A 22,745-nucleotide genomic window follows, 5' to 3' on the forward strand; every position below is an offset into this window, starting at 1 on the left:
ATTATAATTTGCTTTTCTATTTTTTGTGCCAAAGTGGATAACCTCACATTTTCCTACATTATACTCCATCTGCCAAATTTTTGCCCACTGATTTAGCCTGTCTATATCCCTTTGCAGATTTTTGTATCTTCCTCACAATTTGCTTTCCCACCCATCTTTATATCATAAGCAAGCATTACACTCAGTCCCTTCATCAAAGTCATTAATATAGATTGTAAATAATTGAGGCCCCAGCACTGATCCCTGTGGCACTCCACTAGTCACTGTTTGCCAACCGGAAAATAACCCATTTATCTCTGTTTTCTGTTAGTTAGCCAATCCTCTATCCATGCTAATATATTATCCCAAACCCCATGAACTTTTATCTTGTGCAGTAACCTTTTATGTAGCACCTTGTCAAATGCCTTCTGGAAATCCAAATACACCACATCCACTGGTTCCCCCTTATCCACCCTGCTCGTTACATCCTCAAAGAACTCCAGCAAATGTGTCAAACACAATTTCCCTTTCGTAAAACCATGCTGATTCGGTTTGATTGAATTATGCTTTTCCAAAAGTCCTGCTGCTGCTTCCTTAATAATGGACTCCAGTATTTTCCCAACGACAGATATTAGACTAACTGGTCTATAGTTTCCTGGACTCCACATCGAGTTCAATAATTTCAGACCATAACCTCTGCCCCTATTTTTTTTTCGATGGCAGCAGTTGATGATTCTGCCATTCCCATTTACACCTCTTCTAGACCCATTTTTTGTTTCTTTCACAGTGTCAGCTGTGGCTCAGTGGGTAGTACTCTCAACCTGAGTCAGAAGGTTGTGAGTTCAAGACCCACTTCAGGGACTTGAGTACAAAAAAAATCTAGACTGACACTCCAGTGTAGTGCTGAGGGTGTGCTGCGCTGCTTTTCGGATGAGACGTTAAACTACGGCCCCACCTGCTCTCTCAAGTGAACGCAAAAGATCCAATGGCACTATTTCAAAGAATAGCAGGGGAGTTATCCCTGGTGTCTTGGTCAACATTTATCACTCAATCAACATAAGAAAAACAGATTATCTGGTCATTATCACATTGCTGTTTGTGGGGGCTTACTGTGCGCAAATTGACTGCCGCATTTCCCACATTCACTGGGACCCAAAAGCCAAGCCCACTCTTTGTTCCTTTTCAAAGATGGCCACGCATGTGCTTCATCACTCGATGAATCATGACGGCAGCGCACAAAACCTCAGCTTTCCTTTACAATGATGGCGAAGGTCGATCTGGGCCTATTACCGGGGGAAAGCCTGGGGCTGCAAACGCGGGATCTGTAGTTTCTTAGTCCGGGTTTACGACCTACACCAGTTACTTATGAAGCTTACCCACCAGTTGCAGTGTTCCACTGCGCCCTCTAAGGATAAGGGGTAAGCCATTTAGGACCGAGATGAGGAGAAACTTCTTCACCCAGAGAGTGGTGAACCTGTGGAATTCTCTACCACAGAAAGTTGTTGAGGCCAATTCACTAAATATATTCAAAAAGGAGTGAGATGAGGTCCTTACTACTAGGGGGATCAAGGGGTATGGCGAGAAAGCAGGAATGGGGTACTGAAGTTGAATGTTCAGTCATGAACTCATTGAATGGCGGTGCAGGCTAGAAGGGCCGAATGGCCTACTCCTGCACCTATTTTCTATGTTTCGTCATCGAAGTAAAACTCGGTCACCATCCCCTCTCATCCCTCCGACAGCTCTAATCAAACCCACACTGCGCATGCTCCAGATAGAGCCCGGCCCTGCGCCTGCGCGCTGGCTACTCCAGTCTTCATTCGGCACTCTCTGTCCCGCGGGACAGGCTGGGTAGTAACTCCACCATTGAAAACCCCAATTAGTGAATGGGGAATGATTTTTTGTGATCCGATTGAGATAAAATTAATAATTAATTCACGTAGAAACCCAAGTGCACCGGCACTCTGCCATGGATCAGTTCTGCATGTGATTAATAACAAAGTCCAAACCCCTCCAACAACAACTTGTTTTTGGCCGCTGTGACGTCAGAGCAAGCCCCGCCCTTCTCGCTCCCTGCTCCCCGCGGTGGGCGGGCGGGTGGGCCTGTGTTGCCCAAAGATGGTGGCCGCACTCTTTCCCCACAAACCGCCATCTCTCCCTTTCTCTCCCACCAATAACCAAGGCCAGTCGCCGCCCACCTACGACGTGGCGGCACAAACCTCTACAATGGCCTGGCCCGCGCCTGCGCATAACTCCTCCCTACCTCACCCGCTGCTGCTCTCCGAACATCCGGGCCGCGAGCGGAGCCCGTCAGCCAACCGCCCTCCCGCTCGCCGCCACTCAGCCCGCAGCCAATGGCGAGGCTGCAGGAGGCATCAGCCCACCCAGCGGGCGCTGCTCTGCGCCAATCAGCAGTGGGGGGCGGGGCTACTGTTCCAATCAATCAATGGGTGAACAATACAGTGCGCGCTCTCCCTGAGGGGGCAGGGTCAGTGTGCCTGTTTAAAGGGGCAGGGTCAGTGTGCCTGTTTAAAGGGGCAGGGGCTTCTCTTCTGAGGTAGTCCCTCGGAGTCGAGGATGACTTGCTTCCACATTAAAAATGAGTTCTCAGGTGACTGAAGAGTCCAATGCGGGACTTACAGTCTCTTTTCAGGTGGGGCAGATGGTGGTTGAAGGAACGGGAGGTGGGGAGCCTGGGTTGCCGCGCGTTCCTTCTGTTGTCGATGCTTGGCTTCAGCTCGTTGCTCACAAAGAGACTCGAGGTGTTCATTGCCTTCCCGAATACTTTTCCTCCACTTAGGGCGGGCTTGGGCCAGGGATTCCCAGATGTCGGTGGGGATGTTGCACGTGTACAAAGAGGCTTTGAGGGTATCATTTCCTGTTTAAAGGGGCAGTGTCTCTGTACCTGATTAAAATGGGCAATGTATCTACGTTTGTTTAAATTTGCAGTGTCTTTGTGCCTGTTTAAAGGAAGAGGGTGTGAAATTTTGCTACTTTGCATCTCTCGTTAATGCCCCCAGCTGGTGAAATGGGGTGCAAATGAGTTTGCCACTGGGCGTGGTGAGAACAGCGCTATCCGTTAAATTTGGTGGGAATTTTGCAGCGCCGGTAAGACGTTGCACCCTGCTCTGCTGCACCTCGTGATGCTGATGTCATCACCATGCACAGAGACCCGGACCAAAAATTGTCCCTCGCCCCCTGGTCCTGTGCCTGGCACTGACAATGACAGCTTCAGCAGTCGGGTTTCAGTCGAATGTCGGCTGGTGGAGCGCTACTTACAGGCGCCAGCATCCGGTTTACTTTTAGTTGGCCAATAATACTTCTTTCTTAGTTTCACAGTCTCCATGCCTGTTTTTAAAGGGAGAGAGTCTCTGTGCCCGTTTAAAGGGGCAGTTTCTTTGGATTCTTATTACTTTAAAAAGGTAATGCCCCGCTTTATGATTTGGAGAACACAACAGGCAGTGATGTCAGCACCAGTGAAACCGAACCTCAATCCTCAGCTTGGAAAAGATAAGAGGAAGGCTGCAAAGTCCAAGAGGATGTTGTTTGAACAGCCAAGCAAGAGCAAGAGGCAAGGGGCAATCCTCATTGGGGACTCTATCATCATGCACACAGACAGCACCCTATGTAGAGGTGAGGCTCTGTCAAGAGCAGTCTTCTGTTTTCCAGAGGGAAAGGTAACTGATCTCCGATATCGTGTGGATGAACTAATGAAAGGTGAATGTTAGGATTCTGTAGTAGGTTTACATATTGGAACTAATGATATCATGGCTAGAAGTCCATTTGTTTTGCAGGATTCTCACAAAAGCCTCATAGATGTCCTTTAACAAAGCGGTGCAAGGGTAGTAGTCTCCGGGCTATTGCTAATCATGTCCAGATCGATGAAGAGGAATAGCCGAATCGTGGGATTCAACATCTGGCGTCGGGACCTCTGCAAAAAGAAGATGCTTCACTTCATCGATAATTGGGAGGTGTTTACTGGACAACGTAAGTTGTTTAAGAGGGATGGCCTCCATCTTAAACTCTTGGGAGCTAAAAGGCTGGCAGAGGGTGTTGAATTATCCCCGACTTCAGCAAGGGAATCGTGTAGATAAGTTCAAAGTTAGCCTTACAGCACGTGAAATTTACATAGATGCTCAGCATGAAGATGAACCAGGAAGCAAACAAGAATTAATAACTTTAAGAAAAAGATGGGGGACCTTTAAATTGCTTTCATGTAAATGCAAGGAGTATTAGAAGCAAAGTGTTAGAATTGTAATCCTGTGCTGTGTTGGAGAATTTAGACATATTGTGTATTTCTGAGACATGACTAGATGACAATGATGACACAGACATTCACCTAAAGGGCTACAATGGTTTGAGAAAGGATAGTGTAGGTCAAAGGGGAGGTGGGGTTGCTATTTCAATCAGTGAGAATCGAACAGCTAGAGAGAGACTTGGTATTGCCTCATCAGGTACAGCTGAAGCTATCTGGGTTCATAGAAACATAGAAAATAGGTGCAGGAGTCGGCCATTCGGCCCTTCTAGCCTGCACCGCCATTCAATGAGTTCATGGCTGAACATGCAACTTCAGTACCCAATTCCTGCTTTCTCGCCATACCCCTTGATCCCCTAGTAGTAAGTTCAAGTGGACCAAGCTCACGGGCAGGGATTAATTATTGGTAATTGTTATAGACCCCCAGGTCAGACACTTGAATGTGATGAGTTATTATGGAAACTGATCACTAATGCTTTTAATATAAAATGCTGCATTTGTCTGATGGCCGATTTTAATTTTCCTGGAATTCAGTGGCACCATGGTTTACCTGCTGCTGTGGGGTGAAGTGCAGCTGAAATATTTATTGAAAATACACAAGACTGTTTCCTGACTTAACATGTTAATGAAGTAACTAGGTAAAATCATATATTGGATATGGTGTTTAGTAGTGAGCCTGACCTCGTATCAGGCCTCCGTGTGGGGGAACATCTGGGCAACAGTGATCTCAACATTATACGCTTCCAATTGGTTAGTACAAGTTGAACCTCTTATCCGATACTACCCCTCGCCCGGGTCCATTCCCAGCCGCCGGGTGGCGCAAGCGCAGAACACAACTGTCAAAATCTTACTCACCAACATAATCTTTCTCCTCAATGGGCTGCTTCATCCTCGAACATTGCTGGAACTCCTGCAACCACAGTCCTCGGGCCGGCCGCTCCTCCACACAGCGCTCCCTTTGGGGGGGGGGGGGGTTGGGCCGACTCTTCTGAGGCCTGCGGATTCGTCGGGGCCCCCTGTACACTGATTGGCTGACTGACTAACTGATAGTTGGTCCAACCAATCGGCGCGCACACATACTTACCCCAGCAACAACACTTAAAGGCGCAGTTCACCAAAACACGTGATCTCCCCTCATCCGGCAAAATCCCTCGTTTGGGACAGGCCAGGTCCCGAGGGTGCCGGATAAGGGAGGGTCAACCTGTAGAACTAAAAGGTACTGAGAATCTGCAACTCATACCGGATTTCAGAAGGGCAAACTTCTCCAAAATGGCAGATGATTTGGAACGGGCAAATTGGCTAACGCTCCTCGGTAGTGATGAGACCGATGTTGAATATAAATGGAAAGTTCTTACGAACAATATAAAAAATGTGGAAAACAAACATGTACCCAAAATCAAAAGAAGGAAATGTGGCAAGGAAAAGAGGTGGCTGACAGACTATGTACAAAGACAAATAAGATGTAAACAGAAATGTTTCAATAATTAAAAACATTTAATACTCAAATAATCAGGGTTGAATACAAGGAAAAACTAAAATAAATGAAGGTTGCTATTAGATCAGCAAATAGTCTAATGGAGAAAAGGATTGTAGATAACTGGCAGTAATGGGAAGAGCGTTTTTAGTTATGTGAAGTCAGAGAACTATCAAAGACTGTATTGGGCAACTGATGTGTATTCAAGCACAGGTTGCAAAGGATTCATTAAGTATGGTGGAAATATTAAATAAGTACTTAGCATGAATCTTCACCCTTGAAGATGATGCCTGTATATTAGAATGTATTAATATTGGTTTTATCAGTAACATTATATAGATAAGCATATTGTTTTAGGAAGAATTAATAAGAACATAAGAAATAGGAGCAGGGGTCAGGTATTTGGCGCCTCGAGCCTGCTCCGCCATTTAATAAGATCATGACATCTGATCTTGGATTCAGCTCCACTTCCCTGCCCGCTCCCCATAACCCTTCATTCCCTTATCATTCAAAAATGTGTCGATCTCCACCTTAAATATATTCAATGACCCAGCCTCCAGAGCTCTCAGGAGCAGAGAATTCTGAAGATTCACGACCCTCGGAGGGAAGAAATTCCTCTTCAACTTAGTTCTAAATGGGTGACCCCTTATTCTTAAACTATGCCCCCTAGTTCTAGATTCCCTCACAAGTGGAAACATCCTCTCTGCATCTACCCTGTCAAGCCCTCTCAGAATTTTATACGTTTCAATAAGATCACCTCTCATTCTTCTAAACTCCAATGAGTATAGGTCCAACCTGCTCAACCTTTCTTCATAAATCAACCCCTTCATCTCCGGAATCAACCTAGTGAATCTTCTCTGAACTGCCTGCAGTGCAAGTAAATCCCTCCTTAAATAAGGAGACCAAAACTGTACGCAGTACTTTAAGTGTGGTCTCACCAATACCCTGTACAGTTGTAGCAGAACTTTCCTGCTTTTATACATTATCCCCCTTGCAATAAAGGCCAACATTCTATTTGCCTCCCTAATTACTTACTGTACCTGCATACTAACGTTTTGTGTTTCATGCACAAGGACTCCCAGGTTCCTCTGTACAGCAGCACCTTGTAATCTCTCTCCATTTAAATAATAATTTGCTTTTTTATTGTTCCTGACAAAGTGGATAACCTCACACTTTCCCACATCATACTCCATCTGCCAAATTAAGAACCTAAAAACAGATAGAGCAGCAGGGATGGATGATATCCACCCAAGGGTCTTCCGGGAGATGGGATATGTGCTGTACGAGCCCCTGTCCAGTATTTTTAATAGCTCACTGCACTCTGGAATGGTTGCTACAAATTGGAAGAAGGCTAATGTATTCCCCATTTTAAAAAAAATTGACAAGGCAGACCCAGGCAACTATAGACTCATCAGTATTAGGCAAGATGCTTGAAAGAATCATAAGGGATGCAATATATGAATACTTGTCTAGGAAGGGACATATTAGGGATACCCAACCTGGCATCATACTAAAGAGGTCATGTCTCACAAATCTAACTGTATTTTTTGAAAAAGTCACAAAGTTGGTGGATGAGGGAAGCCCAGTAGACATTGTCTACTTAGATTTCCAAAAAGCTTTTGACAGGGTACGGCATCAGAGGCTTCTTTATAAGATCGGAGCCTCTGGTATTAGTGGAAGTATATTGGGCTGGATTCAGAGCTGGCTGGCAGGATGCAGGCAAAGAATAGTTATAGATGGATTTGGATCTGTTTGGAGAACTGTCACCAGTCGTGTCCCGCAGGGATCAGTGTTGGGACCATAGCTTTTTACTATTTTTATTAATGATCTGGAGTCAGGGATTGGTGCCTCAATGTGAAAATTTGCTGATGATACCAAGATCTGTGCAAGTGCTCGAACTGTAGAAGAGGCTCGTCTGATGCAGGCAGATCTTAAAGTGTTGGTAGACTGGAAAATGATGTATAACTTAGATAAGTGCAGTGTTATATATGTGGGCAGGGCAAATGGTCAACATTCATGCACTATCCAGAGAAAGGTATTAAAGATGGTGGAGATAGAATGCGATTTAGGCATTTGAGTACATACATCCTTAAAGGTACACGAGCAACCATGATCATATTAAATGGTGGAGCAAGCTCGAGGGGCCGTATGGCCTTCTCCTACTCCTATTTCTTATGTTCTTTATGTTCAATGCCATGCAGCGATAGCTAGAGCAAATAGGGTATTGGGTGTATCCATAGGACAATTGAGTATAAGGCGAGGTGTACTGTCTTGTCCTTGTACAAGACCTTAGTCAGATCGCACTTGGAATACTGTGTCCAGTTTTGGTCTCCTCACATGGTGGGTGATATTGAGGCTCTGGAAAGGCTGCAGAAGAGGGTTACTCGACTAATTCCTAGCCTAAAGCATCTTAGTTATCAAGATATGTAAAAGATTTGGGACACTTTACCTTAGGGGGGGATATGATTAAGGTTTATAAGATAATGACGGGAATAGACACAGCTGACCGTTTATTTCAATTAAATAGGTTAGGCAGGACCAGGGGGCACAACTTTTAATTGTATAAGGCAAGATCTAGGTTAGATGCCAGGAGGTAATTCTTTTCACAGAGATTAGTAGACATCTGCCGTTTCATGTGGTGGATGCAGACTCACTGAATTCCTTCAAGCAAAACCTGGATTTGTTTCTGGCTGCAGCAGAGATTACCTCTTGCAGAAGGTAGATAGTGCAGAGAATTTAATGGCCAAAGTGATCTCCTCACTAGTTTCGATCGCCTAGTTGGGTCGGGGAGGAATTTCGCAGATTTATTTTTCCAAATTGGCCTCGGTTTTTTAAAATCTGTTTTTTTGCCTCTCCCAGGAGCTCACATGGTTTCAGGTGAGGTGGAGTATATATGTTGTGATATGCAAGGCATCGCAATTGTATGGGACAGGCTTGATGGACCAGATGGTCATTACCTGTCCGTCATTTTTCATGTGTTAAAAAGCTCCCTCTACACTGACCCATCAATCACTGGCAGGGTAGGTACACGGGTGTGTTACCAATACCTTTCCTGAAACTCAACATTTGGAGAGCCGCTCTGGAAGGTATGGGGAGCTTGGACTTGTCTGAGAGTAACCAATGGTAAGAGAACTGAAATAATCCAGATTAATGAGGTGTTGGCCGTGGCTCAGTGTTAGCACTCTTGTCTCTGAGTCAGTAGGTTGTGGGTTCAAGTCCACTTCCAGAGCCTGGAGCATAAATTCTAGGCCGACATTCCAATGCAGTACAGAGGGAGTGCTGCACTGTCAGAGGTGCCATCTTTCACGTGTGCTGCTCAACCAAGGCCCCATCAAATTGTCATAAAAGATCCATGATGTTATTTCGAAAAGGGGAGTTCTCCCCGATGTCCTAGCCAACATCATCAACCAACATCACAAACAGATTATCTGATCATTATCACATTTCTGTTTGTGGGAGCCTGCTGTGTGAAAATTGGTTGCCGCATTTCCCATATTACAGCAGCGACTGCATTTAAAAGGTACTTCATTGGTTGTAAAGTGCTTTGGGATGTCCTGAGGTCATAAAAGGCACTTTATAAATACAAGTCTTTCTTTAACAAAGGAGAAAAGGCTAAAAAATGAAACAGTTGGTAACAGGACATCAATTAGACTCCTCTTGGAGAAATCAAGGAATCGACTCACTGTATGTAAGAAACAAAGCTGATTTATTTGACAGTTGATTGATAGAGGGTGCAGAAAACATTTACAAGAATGGTTCCAAGGATGAGGGAAATCAGTTACATGGATAGACTGGAGAAGTTGGGGTTGTTCTCCTTGGAGCAGAGTAGGTTGAGAAGAGATTTGGTAGAGGTGTTCAAAATCATGAGGGGTCTGGACAGAGTAGATAGAAACTGTTCCCATTGGCAGAGGGTCAAGAATCAGAGGACACAGATTGAAGGTAATTGGCAAAAGAACCAGAGACGACATGAGGAAAAACATTTTTACGCAGCGAGTGGTTAGGATCTGGAATGCACTACCTGAAAGGTTGGTGGAGGCAGAATCAATTGTGGCTTTCAAAAAGAAATCGGATAAGTATCTGAAGGAAAAATAAATTGTTGTACTATGGGGAAAAGGGGGGGGGGTGATTAACAGCAACCATAACAGTAGAATCCAAACCTTGCAGTCACTTGGTGAACTCGCTGGTGTGTCAGCAGGTTGGATAAATGAGTGAATCCCTTCCCACACTTGGAGCAGGTCAACTGCCTCTCCCCAATGTGAGTGTGTTGGTGTTTCAAAAGATCATTTCTGCTTTAAAAGCTCTTTTCACAGTCAGAACATTTAAACAGTCTCTTATTGGTGTGAACAAATTGGTGTTCAGTAAGCTGCGATGAAGAAGTGAATCCTGTCCCACACACAGAGCAGGTAAATGGTATCCGAAATCCCAAAACGTTAACTCTGCTTCCTCTCCACAGATATTGCCTGACCTGCTGAGATTTCCAGCATTTTCTGTTATTATTCCTTATCTCCCCCTCTTCTCCACACAGGGGTTTGTGCTTGTTAAAGGGACAGCGATTCTCCTTGTTCTGTGAGTTTGTAATTAACTTTATCCCAGATTAGACTCTAGGGGTTTACCGATAACACGAGTCTTGGTTTTGATCTTCCAGAATTCCTTAGATTCTAGAATGGTCCCCGAGGATCATATGGAACAGAGGAGGCTGAGGGGAGATTTAATTGAGGTGTATAAAATTATGAGGGGCCTAGATAGAGTGGATAGGAAGGACCTATTCCCTTAGCAGAGGGGCTAATAACCAGGGTGTATAAATTTAAAATAATTGGCAGTAAGAGGCCGAAACCCTCGGAGCATTTAAAAAGTACTTGAAGTGCCATAACCTAAAAGGCTACAGATCAAGAGCTGGAAAGTAGGAATAGGCTGGATAGCTCGTCGCCCGGCGTGGACAGGATGGCCGAATTGTCTCCTTGTGTGCTGCAAATTTCTATGATTTTATGTTCAGAAGGTGGCAAATGTAACCCCGCGGTTCAAGAAAGGAGGGGGGAGAGAAAACAAGAAACCATCGGCTGGTTAGCCTGACACCAGTAGTATGTGCAAAAGAGATTCACAAGGATGGTAGCAGAACTGGGAGGATAAACCGATCAGGAAATGCTGAACAGGTTGGAGGCTCTTTACTCTAGAAAAGAGAAGACTGTGGGGTGGCCTGATGGAAGCCATTAAGATTATGAAAGGGTTTGATAGGGTCGATGTAAAGAAAATTCTTACACTTGTGGGGGAGACCAAAGCCAGAGATCATAATTAGAAGATAAAAACGTGAGAAATAGCACCAGAGTAGAGAACAGTTCAGAAATAGGAGGGATCAGACAGGGTAAAAGCAAGGCAGATGAAGATGGGTTTGGAGTGCATGTGACTTAACGACCTGGATGTGGGTGTAACGGGTAGCATTTCAAAATTTGCAGATGACACAAATCTTAGAAGTATAGTGAACAGTGAGGAGTATAGTGATAGACTTCCGGAAGACATACACAGGCTGATCAAATGTGCAGACACTTGGCAAGTAACATTCGTGCCATACAAGTGCCAGGCAATGACTATCTCTAACAAGCGAGAGTCTAACCACTGCCCCTTGACATTCAATGGCATTACCATCGCGGAATCCCCCACCATCAACATTCTGGGGGGTCATCATTGAACAGAAACTTAACTGGACCAGCACATAAATATTGTGGAAACAAGAGCAGGTCATAGGCTGGGTATTCTGCGGCTAGTGTCTCACTTCCTGACTCTCCAAAGCCTTTCCACCATCTACAAGGCACATGTCAGGAATACAATAGAATAATCTCCACTTGCCTTGATGAGAGCAGGTGCAACAACACTCAAGAAGTGTGACACCATCCAGGGGAAATGAGCCCACTTGATTGGCACCCCATCCACCACCTTAAATATTTACTCCCTCCTCTTGATGCCTTGTTGTTCTTGAGCTAATGGATGGCCTTTTCTACCTCGTGCAGGGCTGGAGTTTTGCTGAGATGGTGGCAGGTAGCATGCTGCGGGATGGAGTCAAGGATGCACGTGTCAAAGGCAGAGTCTCGATTTAAGGAGATCTTCAAACTGCTCCTTTCAGTGGAAGCTTATGGTCTATAGGGCAGTAGTGATACCCGCCCTCCTATATGGCTCAGAGACATGGACCATATACAGTAGACACCTCAAAGTGCTGGAGAAGTACTACCAGTGCTGCCTCCGCAAGATCCTGTAAATCCACTGGGAGGATAGATGCACCAACGTCAGTGTTCTTGATCAGGCCAACATCCCCAGCATCAAAGCACTGACCACATTCTACCAGGTCCATTGGGTGGGTCACATCATCTGCTCGACACGAGACTCCCAAAGCAAGCGCTCTATTCGGAACACCTACACGGCAAGCAAGACACCCTCAAAGCCTCCTTGATAAAGTGCAACATCCCCACTGACACCAGAGAGTCCCTGGCCCAAGACCGCCCTAAGTTGAGGAAGTGCATCCAGGAGGGCGCTGAGTACCTTGAGTCTCGTCGCCGAGAGCATGCAGAAACCAAACGCAGATAGAGGAAGGAACGTGCATCAAACCAGACTCCTCACCTACCCTTTCCTTCTTGTGACAGAGATTAATTCCCATATTGGACTGTACAGTCACCTGAGAACTCACTATTAGAATGGAAGCAGGTCCTCCTCGATTTCGAGGGATTGCCTATGATGATCACTCCCTCCACCACCATTACCATGGCTGCAGTGTGTACCATCTACAAGATGCACTGCAGCAATTCGCCAAGGCTTCTTCAGCAGCACCTCCCAAATCCACAACCTCTACCACTTAGAAGGACAAGGGCAGCAGGCACATGGGAACACCACCACCTCCATGTTCCCCTCAAAGTTACACGCAATACTGACTTGGAAGTATATCACCGTTCCTTCATCGTCACTGGGTCAAAAACCTGGAACTCACCTCCTAACAACACTGTGGGAGTACCTTCACCACATGGAATGCAGCGATTCAAGAAGGAGGCTCACCACCACCTTCTCGAGAGCAATTAGGGATGGTCAATAAATGCTGGCCTTGCCAGCGTCGCCCATATCCCATAAACAAATTTTAAAAAAAAGATTAAATTGAATGCGGAAAAGTGCAAAGTGATACATTAAGGCAGAAAAATGAGGAGAAAAATTTCAAGTAACAGGGTACAATCCTAAAAGGGTGCATGAACAGAGACATTTGGGGTAAATGTCCACAAATCATTGAAGGTGGCAGGGAAGGTTGAGAATGCGGTTAAAAATGCTTATGGGATCGTGGACATGAATAGAGGAGTACAAAGGGTCATCGACCTGAAACGTTAACTCTGTTTCTCTCCACAGATGCGGCCTGACCCGCTGAGATTTCCACCATTTTCTGCTCTTATTTCAGATTCCAGCAGCTGTAGAATTTTGCTTTTATTATAAAAAGCATGTGGGTTCCTTGGCTGTATTGATAGAGTCATAGAGTACAAAGGCAAGGAGATTATTGCTAAACCTTTTATAAAACATTGGTTAGGCCTCAGCTGGGCACATTGGGAAGGATGCCAATGCCTCAGAGAGGATGCAGAAGAAATTTACTAGAATGCCATCAAGGATGATAGGCCTCAGTTATGTGGGGAGACTGGAGAAGTTGGGATTGTTCTCCTTTGATCAAAGAAGGTTACGAGGAGATTGACCAGATTGGTATCAGGGATGAGTGACTTCAGTTATATAGAGAGACTGGAGAAGCTGGGGTTGTTCTCCTCAGAGCAGAGAATGTTAAGAGGAGATTTGATAGGTCTTTAAAATCATGGAGGGGTTTGATAAGAGTAAATAAGAAGAAACTGTTTCGAATGGCAGGAGTGTTGGTAACCAGAAGACATAGATTTGGCAAAAGTACCAGAGGTGATGAACAGTGTTGTACATTTAAGGAGATATTTCACAACTCTCAAGAAAAATATATTCCAGTGAGAAGGAAAAGGTAAGAGAAAAGATAGCCATCCGTGGCTAACTAAGAAATAAAGGATGGTATCCAATTAAAAACAAGGGCATACAATGTGGCCAAAACTAGTGGGAGGACAGAAGATTGGGAAGTATTTAAAAGCCAACAAAGAATGACTAAAAAAATGATTAAGAAAAGGAAGATAGACTATGGAAGTAAACTAGAACGAAATATAAAAACAGATAGCAAGAGTTTCTATAGGTATATAGAGTGACTAGAGTAACTGTTGGTCCCTTAAAGGACAAGACCGAGGAATTAGTAATGGGGAACATGGAGGTGGGAGAAACTCTGAACAGATATTTTTTATCAGTCTTTACGGTAGAACAATATTCCAACAGTGGATAATCAAGGGGCTATAGCGAGGGAAGAACTTAACACAATCACAATCACTAAGGAGGTGGTAGTCAGTAAGATAATGGGACTGAAGGCAGATAAATCCCCTGGACCTGATGGCTTGCATCCTCGGGTCTTAAAAGAAGTAGCGGCAGGGATTGTGGCTGCATTGGTTGTAATTTACCAAAATTCCCTGGATTCTGGGGAGGTCCCAGCAGATTGGAAAACTGCAAATGTAACGCCCCTATTTAAAAAAAGGAGGCAGGCAAAAAGCAGGTAACTACAGACCAGTTAGCCTAACATCTATGTTTGGGAAAATGTTGGAGTCCATTATTAAAGAAGCAGCAGCAGGACATTTGAAAAAGCAAAATTCTGTCAGGCAGAGTCAGCATGGATTTATGAAGGGGAAGTCATGTTTGACAAATTTGCTGGAATTCTTTGAGGATGTAAGGAACAGGATGGATAAAGGGGAACCAGTGGATGTGGTGTATTTGGATTTCCAGAAGGCATTTGACAAGGTGCCACATAAAAGGTTACTGCACAAGATAAAAGTTCACGGGGTTGGGGGAAATATATTAGCATGGATAGAGGATTGGCTAACGAACAGAAAACAGAGAATCGGGATAAATGGTTCATTCTTGGGTTGCCGCAGGGATCAGTGCTGAGACCCCAACTATTTACAATCTATTAACAACTTGGAAGAAGGGACCGAGTGTAACGTAGTCAAGCTTGCTGATGATACAAAGATGGGAGGAAAAGCAGTGTGTGAGGAGGACTCAGACAGGCTAAGTGAGTGGGCAAAAAAGTTGGAAAGTGTGAGGTAATGCACTTTGGCAGAAAAAAAATCAAAGAGCAAGTTATTATTTAAATGGAGAAAGATTGCAGTGTGCTGCAGTATAGCGGGACCTGGGGGTACTTGTGCATGAAACACAAAAGGTAAGTATGCAGGTACAGCAAGTGATCAGGAAGGCCAATGGAATCTTGGCCTTTATCGCAAAGGGGATGGAGTATAAAAGCAGGTAAGTCTTGCTACAGTTGTACAGGATATTGGTGAGGCCACACCTTGAATACTGCGTGCAGTTTTGGTTTCCATATTTACGAAAGGATATTCTTGCTTTGGAGGCAGTTCAGAGAAGGTTCACAAGGTTGATTCCAGAGATGAGGGGGTTGACTTATGAGGAAAGATTGAGTAGGTTGGGCCTCTAAACATTGGAATTCAGAAGAATGAGAGGTGATCTTATAGAAATGTATAAGATTATGAGGGGGCTTGACAAGGTGGATGCAGAGAGGATGTTTCCTCTGATGGGGGAGACTAGAACTAGGGGGCATGATCTTAGAATAAGGGGCCCCCCATTTAAAACTGAGATGAGGAGGAATTTCTTCACTGAGGGTTGTAAATCTGTGGAATTCACTGCCTCAGAGAGTTGTGGAAGCTGGGACATTGAACAAATGTGACAAAAATAGACAGTTTCTTAAACGATAGGGGTTATGGGGAGCCGGTGGGGAAGTGTCCCTCCTTTAGCCCATGGCCTCGATCTGTCCTGCATGTAATGTTCTGAAAGGCAAACCTAGAAAGATCCCGCAATCAGAGTGCACTGTCAGCTCCACTTGACAGCCCTCCCATAACATTTCACAGCACAGAAACGGGCCATTCGGCCCAACTGGTCTCTGCTAATTGAAACTTTCTCTCTTAACCTAGCACAGACCAGGAGCGAAACTGTGAGGTCTCCCCAGGTCGGTCAGCTCTATGCTATACTGGGCAGGAGATAGGGGGTGCACGGAAGGGTGTGGCGTTAACAAGGACTTGCATTTATATAGCGCCTTTAAGATATTAAAACATCCCGAGACGCTTCACAGTAGCGATTGTCAAAATGTAGCCACTCCCCTCCCCTGTCGCCCCTCCCCTCCCCTGTAGCCACACCCTCTGTGGCCCCATCCCCTGTAGCCCCGCCCACTCCCAACTGGACCCTCAGAATCGCCTTGCTCCCGCCCCTTCACCCCCATCTGGTGCCTCCGCGCCTACATTGTATGTTCGGCACAGCCTGGCCGTCGCTCCTGGCAACCCCCACCGGCAGCGTTTCTTACGTCACTTCCTTTCCGCGGCTCGCGGGCCGAACGCGTCTCCCCTGGCAACTGAGGACAGAACTTTAAAAAACGCGATTAATTCATGACAGATTTGCACCCTTCGGTTGCTTTTTATTATACAATTCTCAGCTTCATATTATTAAAAATAAACATGCCAGGTTGGGTTTTTTCATTTCAAACCTCGCGCTTGCGCAGAACCGCCGCCTCCCTGTGACGTCAGGAGGACATCTCATGGCCTGTGTCCCGCGGGCGGAATGTACCCGAGTCACGCGGGGGGAGTCCAGTGCCCCGTCTGTATTTGGAGCATGCGCAGTGTGACTTTGATCAGAGGTGGGCGAGGGCTGTGAGCGGGCACAGGCCGGAAATGCAGTTTGCAGCGGAATCCGAACCATCGGGGCGCAAGCGGTAACGCACCCGGTAGGTAGGCTTCCTAAACACCGGGTATAAGTCGCAAACCCGGAATCAGGAACTACAGTTCCAGAATTTGCAACTCCGGGGCTTTTTCTCCGTAAAAGGCCCAGGCTGACGGCCATCTTTGTAAAGGACAGCTGCAGGTTTGTTCGCCGCCATTGAGATTTATGGAGCAGTAGAGCACATGCGTGGCCATCTTTGCAAAAGAGCGAATGTGCGCGGGGCTTCAGGGTCCAGTGATGATCATCATAGGCTGTCCCTCCATCCTATGATGAGGCAATCCCTTGAATCGAGGATGGCTTGCTTTCACGTCAAAAAGTTCAGGCGTGTTTCAATGAAGGACTTAAAATTCCAGGTCCCGAACTAAATCTTGAAGGGTGGAAGATGCCTATGCGTGGATTTTTTTAACGTGTGGTGGCCATTCAGGGACCAGTGAACCCAGCCAGAGTCAGCACCTTCAGGGGAGGAGAGGGAGGGGAACCAGTGAGTGTAGAACTGAACCCAGCCAGAGTCAGCACCTTCAGGGGAGGAGGACCAGTAAGTGTAGAACTGAACCCAGCCAGAGTCAGCACCTTCAGGGGAGGAGAGGGAGGAGGACCAGTAAGTGTAGAACTGAACCCAGCCAGAGTCAGCACCTTCAGGGGAGGAGAGGGAGGGGAACCAGTGAGTGTAGAACTCAACCCAACTAGAGTCAGCATCTTCAGGGGAGAAGAAGGGGGGGGGGCACCAGTGAATGTAGAACTGAACCCAGCCAGAGTCAGCACCTTCAGGGGAGGAGAGGGAGGAGGACCAGTAAGTGTAGAACTGAACCCAGCCAGAGTCAGCACCTTCAGGGGAGGAGAGGGAGGGGAACCAGTGAGTGTAGAACTCAACCCAACCAGAGTCAGCATCTTCAGGGGAGGAGAGGGGAACTAGTGAGTGTAGAACCGAAATAAAAATGCAGTAAATCACAGCAGGTGAGGCAGCATCTGTGGAGAGGAAGCAGGGTCGATGACCATTCGTCAGAACTGGAGAGTGTTCGAAAAGAACAGATTTTTAACAAGCACTGAAAGGGGAAGGTCTGTGATAGGTTGGAAGACAGGAGAGATTAGAGAGACAAAAGAGATGATCGCCCAAATTCAAATGGTAATTCCAGGAGTTAGAAAAACATTAGTCAAGATAGGGTGTGAATGATGGGATAATGACCAATTGCTTTAAGAGAGAGAAAAAGAAGAAACAGGCTCTTGGGTGGGGGGGGAATCCAAAATTGGCAGCAGTTATGCTCCGAAATTTTTGAACTCAATGTTGAGTCCAGGAGGCTGTAAAGTGCCTAAACAAAAGATGAGGTGCTGTTCCTCAAGCTTGCGTTCAGCTTCGTTGGAACAGTGTAGGAGACCAGAGAGACAGAGGTTAGAGTGGGAGTGCAGTGGAGAATTAAAACTACCTCTCCACAAATGCTGCCTGCCCTGCTGAGCTTTCCAGCATTTGCTGTTTTTATTCCAGATCCAAAATTGGGAGCAGAGGACAACCTGTCTTCAGATGTGCGATGTGTTTGAATTTCAAGATGGGTGGACAGAGAGTGCATGGGATGGGGATTTACAGCTTTGGGGGAACAAGGGAGGAAATAATGTTCCATTCTGTTCTGTATTTCTGTCCCGTACTTGCAGTAATGATTTTTGTAAACTCCTTTTCCAGGGTGTTAAAAGGGGAGGGTTTGCAGATGAGAAACTCAAACCAAACATCAAGATCTGACGGAATCACTCGATTCATCAAGACTTGAATATCATCGGCCTTTCAATATGGAAGGAGAAATGTTTGTCTATTCTGTCTGTGGGAACAGATTTCAAACATCAGTGTGACTGGAAAAGCACCGAGACACACATACCTGAGTGAGAGTGTTCCAGTGCACGGACTGTGGAAAGAGATTTAACCAGTTGCACAGCCTGAAAAAACATTGCACCATTCACAGCGGGGAGAAACTGTACACGTGTTGTGTGTGTGGACGAGGCTTCAACTGATCGTCCAACCTGGAGAGACACAAGGACACCCGCACCATGGAGAAACTGTGGGAATGTGGGGACTGTGGGAAGAGATTTAATTACCAATCTGATCTGGAAATTCATCGGCGCAGTCACGGTGGGGAGAAGTCATTCACCTGCTCTGAGTGTGGAAGGGGATTCACTTTGAAATGCAATCTGCTGACACACCAGCGAGTTCACACTGGGGAGAGGCCATTTACCTGTTCCACGTGTGGGAAGGGATTCAGTCAGTCATCCCACCTGCTGACACATCAGCGAGTTCACACTGGGAAGAGGCCATTCACCTGCTCTGAGTGTGGGAAGGGATTCACTCGGTCATCCAGCCTGCTGATACACCAGCGAGTTCACACTGGGGAGAGGCCGTTCACCTGCTCTGAGTGTGGGAAGGGATTCGCTGTGTCATCCCGCCTGCTGACACATCAGCGAGTTCACACTGGGGAGAAACCATTCACCTGCTCAGTGTGTGGGAAGGGATTCACTACCTCATCCATCCTGCTGATGCACCAGCGACTTCACACTGGGGAGAGACCGTTCACCTGCTCCGTGTGTGGGAAGGGATTCGCTGTGTCATCCCGCCTGCTGACACATCAGCGAGTTCACACTGGGGAGAAACCATTCACCTGCTCCATGTGTGGGAAGGGATTCCTTCGGTCATTCCACCTGCTGAAACACCAACGAGTTCACACCGGGGAGAGGCCATTCACCTGTTCCATGTGTGGGAAGGGATTCAGTCAGTCATCCCACCTGCTGACACATCAGCGAGTTCACACTGGGGAGAGGCCGTTCACCTGCTCTGAGTGTGGGAAGGGATTCACTCGGTCATCCAGCCTGCTGATACACCAGCGAGTTCACACTGGGGAGAAACCGTTCACCTGCTCCGTGTGTGGGAAGGGATTCACTACCTCATCCATCCTGCTGATGCACCAGCGACTTCACACTGGGGAGAGGCCGTTCATCTGCTCCACGTCTGGGAAGGCATTCCTTCGGTCATTCCACCTGCTGAAACAGCAGCGAGTTCACACTGGGCAAAGGCCGTTCACCTGCTCTGTGTGTGGGAAGGGATTCACTCAGATATCCAACCTGCAGAGACATCAGCGAGTTCACAAGTGCCTGCAGGGTTTGGATTCTGCTGTTATCCCAGACTGATTCGTTCTGACAGCTGAGGTTTCTTTCTGCTGATATTGATTACCCCTATAAAGGGACTGTTTAATATTCTGGATATTGGACCAATTAGTCAATGGAAAAAGGGTCAGATAAAAATAATGCTGATTGTGTTTGCATCCATACTTCACTGTTTAAAGGGCTTCATTTACTGAAAGCTGCAACAAATGGAGCTAAACTTTGTTGAACCATTGATAAAATTAATTGAATCTGCAGGTTGGTTTTTGATTTATCTGGGATGGAGCCGGACATGATTGCCTTGAAATACCGCCGCTGTCCAGTAGATGATACTGTTCCTCCAATTTGTGACTGAGAGGAGTGTGACTGCCCCCGAGAGCAGGAGGAATGAGGGCAGCTCAGGGTCAGATACTGAACATGCTGCACCCAACAGGGACATCACACACTGCCCTCTCCCTGGGGCAGCTCAGGGTCAGACACTGAATATACTGCACCCAACAGTGACATCACACACTGCCCTCTCTCTGGGGCAGCTCAGAGTCAGAACTTTGGGGTGGGAAGGGGAGGATCCAGTTGTGGACAATGTAGAAACTAACGACATATGTAGAGCTAGGAATGAGGTTCTGCTGAAAGAGTTTTGAGAGGTTTGGGTCCAAATGATAAAGCTGAACCTCAAAGATAATAATCTTTGGATTGTTACATGAGCCATACACCAATTGGTGTAGGGATAAGCAGATTGGAATGTTAAATGTGGTGTGGGAGGCAGGGGTTTTGCTTCATGGGGTACAAGGAAGCTGTTCTGCTGGGATGGGCTCCACTTGAATTGGGCAGAAACCAGTGTTGTGGCGAATGGAATAACTAGGGCAGTTAACATGGCTTTAAAACAATGAAGGTGGGTGGGGGGAAGAGGGCACGGAGGAGGAGGATACATGAAAGTATACAGCACGGTTTAGATATGAGTAAAATTAATGAGATAGGTCAGGGCTCTAGAATAGAGCAGAGTTTTGGGTAAAAGTAAGCAGAGTGTTGAAGGAAGAGACAGAGTAACAAAGGTAATAGGTTATTACTGACTCAGGTGACCAGGGAAAAATAGAAAAAGTCAAAGCTAAAGGCATTATATCTGAATACACAAAGTATTCATAACAAAATAGATTAATTAATAGCGCAGATAGAAATTAATAGGTTTGATCTAACAGCAATTGCAGAGACATAGTAGCAAAGTGACTATGGTTGGGAACCAAATATTCCAGGATACGTACCTTTTAGAAGAGAGCAAAATGGAAAAGGAGGAGGAGTAGCCCTTATAATAAAGAATGGGATAAAGACAGAGGGAAAGGACCTTGGCTCATAAAATCAAGTAGAAGAATCAGTTTAGGTGGAGCTACAAAACAGCAAAGAGTAGGAAACATTGATGGCCACCAAATTGTAGTGGCACTGTATAAATCAGGAAATTGGTGGTGCATAAAACAAAGGTAATACAATAATCATGGGGGACTTTAACCTGCATATAGACTGGGCAAACCAAATTTACAGTAATAGCATGGAGGATGAATTCATGGAAGGTATACAAGAAATTTTTCCAGATCAGCATGTTGAGGAACCAACTAGAAAACCGGCTATTTTAGATCTAGTATTGTGCAATAAGAAACGGTTAATTTATAACCTTGTAGTAAAGGGACCCATAGGGAAGAGTGACCATAATATGATAGAATTTTACATTAAGTTTGAAAGTGATTTATTTAAATCCAAAACTAGGGTCTTAAATCTAAACAAAGGAAACTATGTGGGTATAAGGGGAATCTGGCTAAGGTAGATTGGGGAACTACATTAAAAGCTATAGCGGTAGTAAAGCAATAGCTAGCATTAATACATAATTTACAACCAAATTATATTCCTTTAATGCACAAAAACCCCACAGGAAAAGTGATCCAACCGTGTCTAACAAGAGAAGTTAAAGTTAGTGTTAGATGAAAGGTATAATGTTGCCAAAAAGAGAAGTAAGCTTGAGGATTGAAGATTTTAGAATTCAGCAAAGGAGGACCAAGAAATTGATAAACAAGGGTGTTGTGGGAAAAACATCACTCAAGTCACTTATCATCCACAATACGAGAGTTATTTAATGCAAGTATGCAGAGGAGAGTGTTCGGCGTCCCGAAGTCTCTCAACTTTACAGTGGTTGTGGCAATGTATTTATACATAATCAAGTGGAAGTGAAACTCAGTCGTTGAAAAGGATGCTGACAGTTGCTCAATTGTTAATCAAGTAAGTTTTAGCAGATGTATGCTGTTACCTCAACTGTCTTGGGTTTGCCCATTGCCTCGAATAAAGTTTCATCTTTACCCATTGTCTCTGTAACAAGGTTTCATCTTTAACCATTGTCTCTGTAACAAGGTTTAATCTTTACCCATTGTCTCTGTAACAAGGTTTCATCTTTACCCATTGTCTGTGTAACAAGGTTTCATCTTTAACCATTGTCTCTGTAACAAGGTTTAATCTTTACCCATTGCCTCTGTAACAAGGTTTAATCTTTACCCATTGTCTCTGTAACAAGGTTTCATCTTTACCCATTGTCTCTGTAACAAGGTTTCATCTTTACCCATTGTCTCTGTAACAAGGTTTCATCTTTACCCATTGTCTCTGTAACAAGGTTCCATCTTTACCCATTGTCTCTATAACAAGGTTCCATCTTTACCCATTGTCTCTGTAACAAGGTTTCATCTTTACCCATTGTCTCTATAACAAGGTTCCATCTTTACCCATTGTCTCTATAACAAGGTTCCATCTTTACCCATTGCCTCTGTAACAAGGTTTCATCTTTACCCATTATCTCTGTAACAAGGTTTCATCTTTACCCATTGTCTCTGTAACAAGGTTTCATCTTTACCCATTGTCTCTGTAACAAGGTTCCATCTTTACCCATTGTCTCTATAACAAGGTTCCATCTTTACCCATTGTCTCTGTAACAAGGTTTCATCTTTACCCATTGTCTCTATAACAAGGTTCCATCTTTACCCATTGTCTCTATAACAAGGTTCCATCTTTACCCATTGCCTCTGTAAC

The 22,745-nt window shown here is 45.4% G+C and overlaps 1 pseudogene; it reads left to right on the forward strand.

Moving 5' to 3' along the window:
• LOC139273490 (zinc finger protein 850-like) overlaps nt 1-22,745 on the forward strand; it is a 298,805-nt pseudogene that overhangs the window by 205,028 nt on the left and 71,032 nt on the right.

The sequence above is a fragment of the Pristiophorus japonicus genome, chromosome 9 (genome assembly GCF_044704955.1).
Source record: "Pristiophorus japonicus isolate sPriJap1 chromosome 9, sPriJap1.hap1, whole genome shotgun sequence".
Classification (NCBI taxonomy): domain Eukaryota; kingdom Metazoa; phylum Chordata; class Chondrichthyes; family Pristiophoridae; genus Pristiophorus; species Pristiophorus japonicus.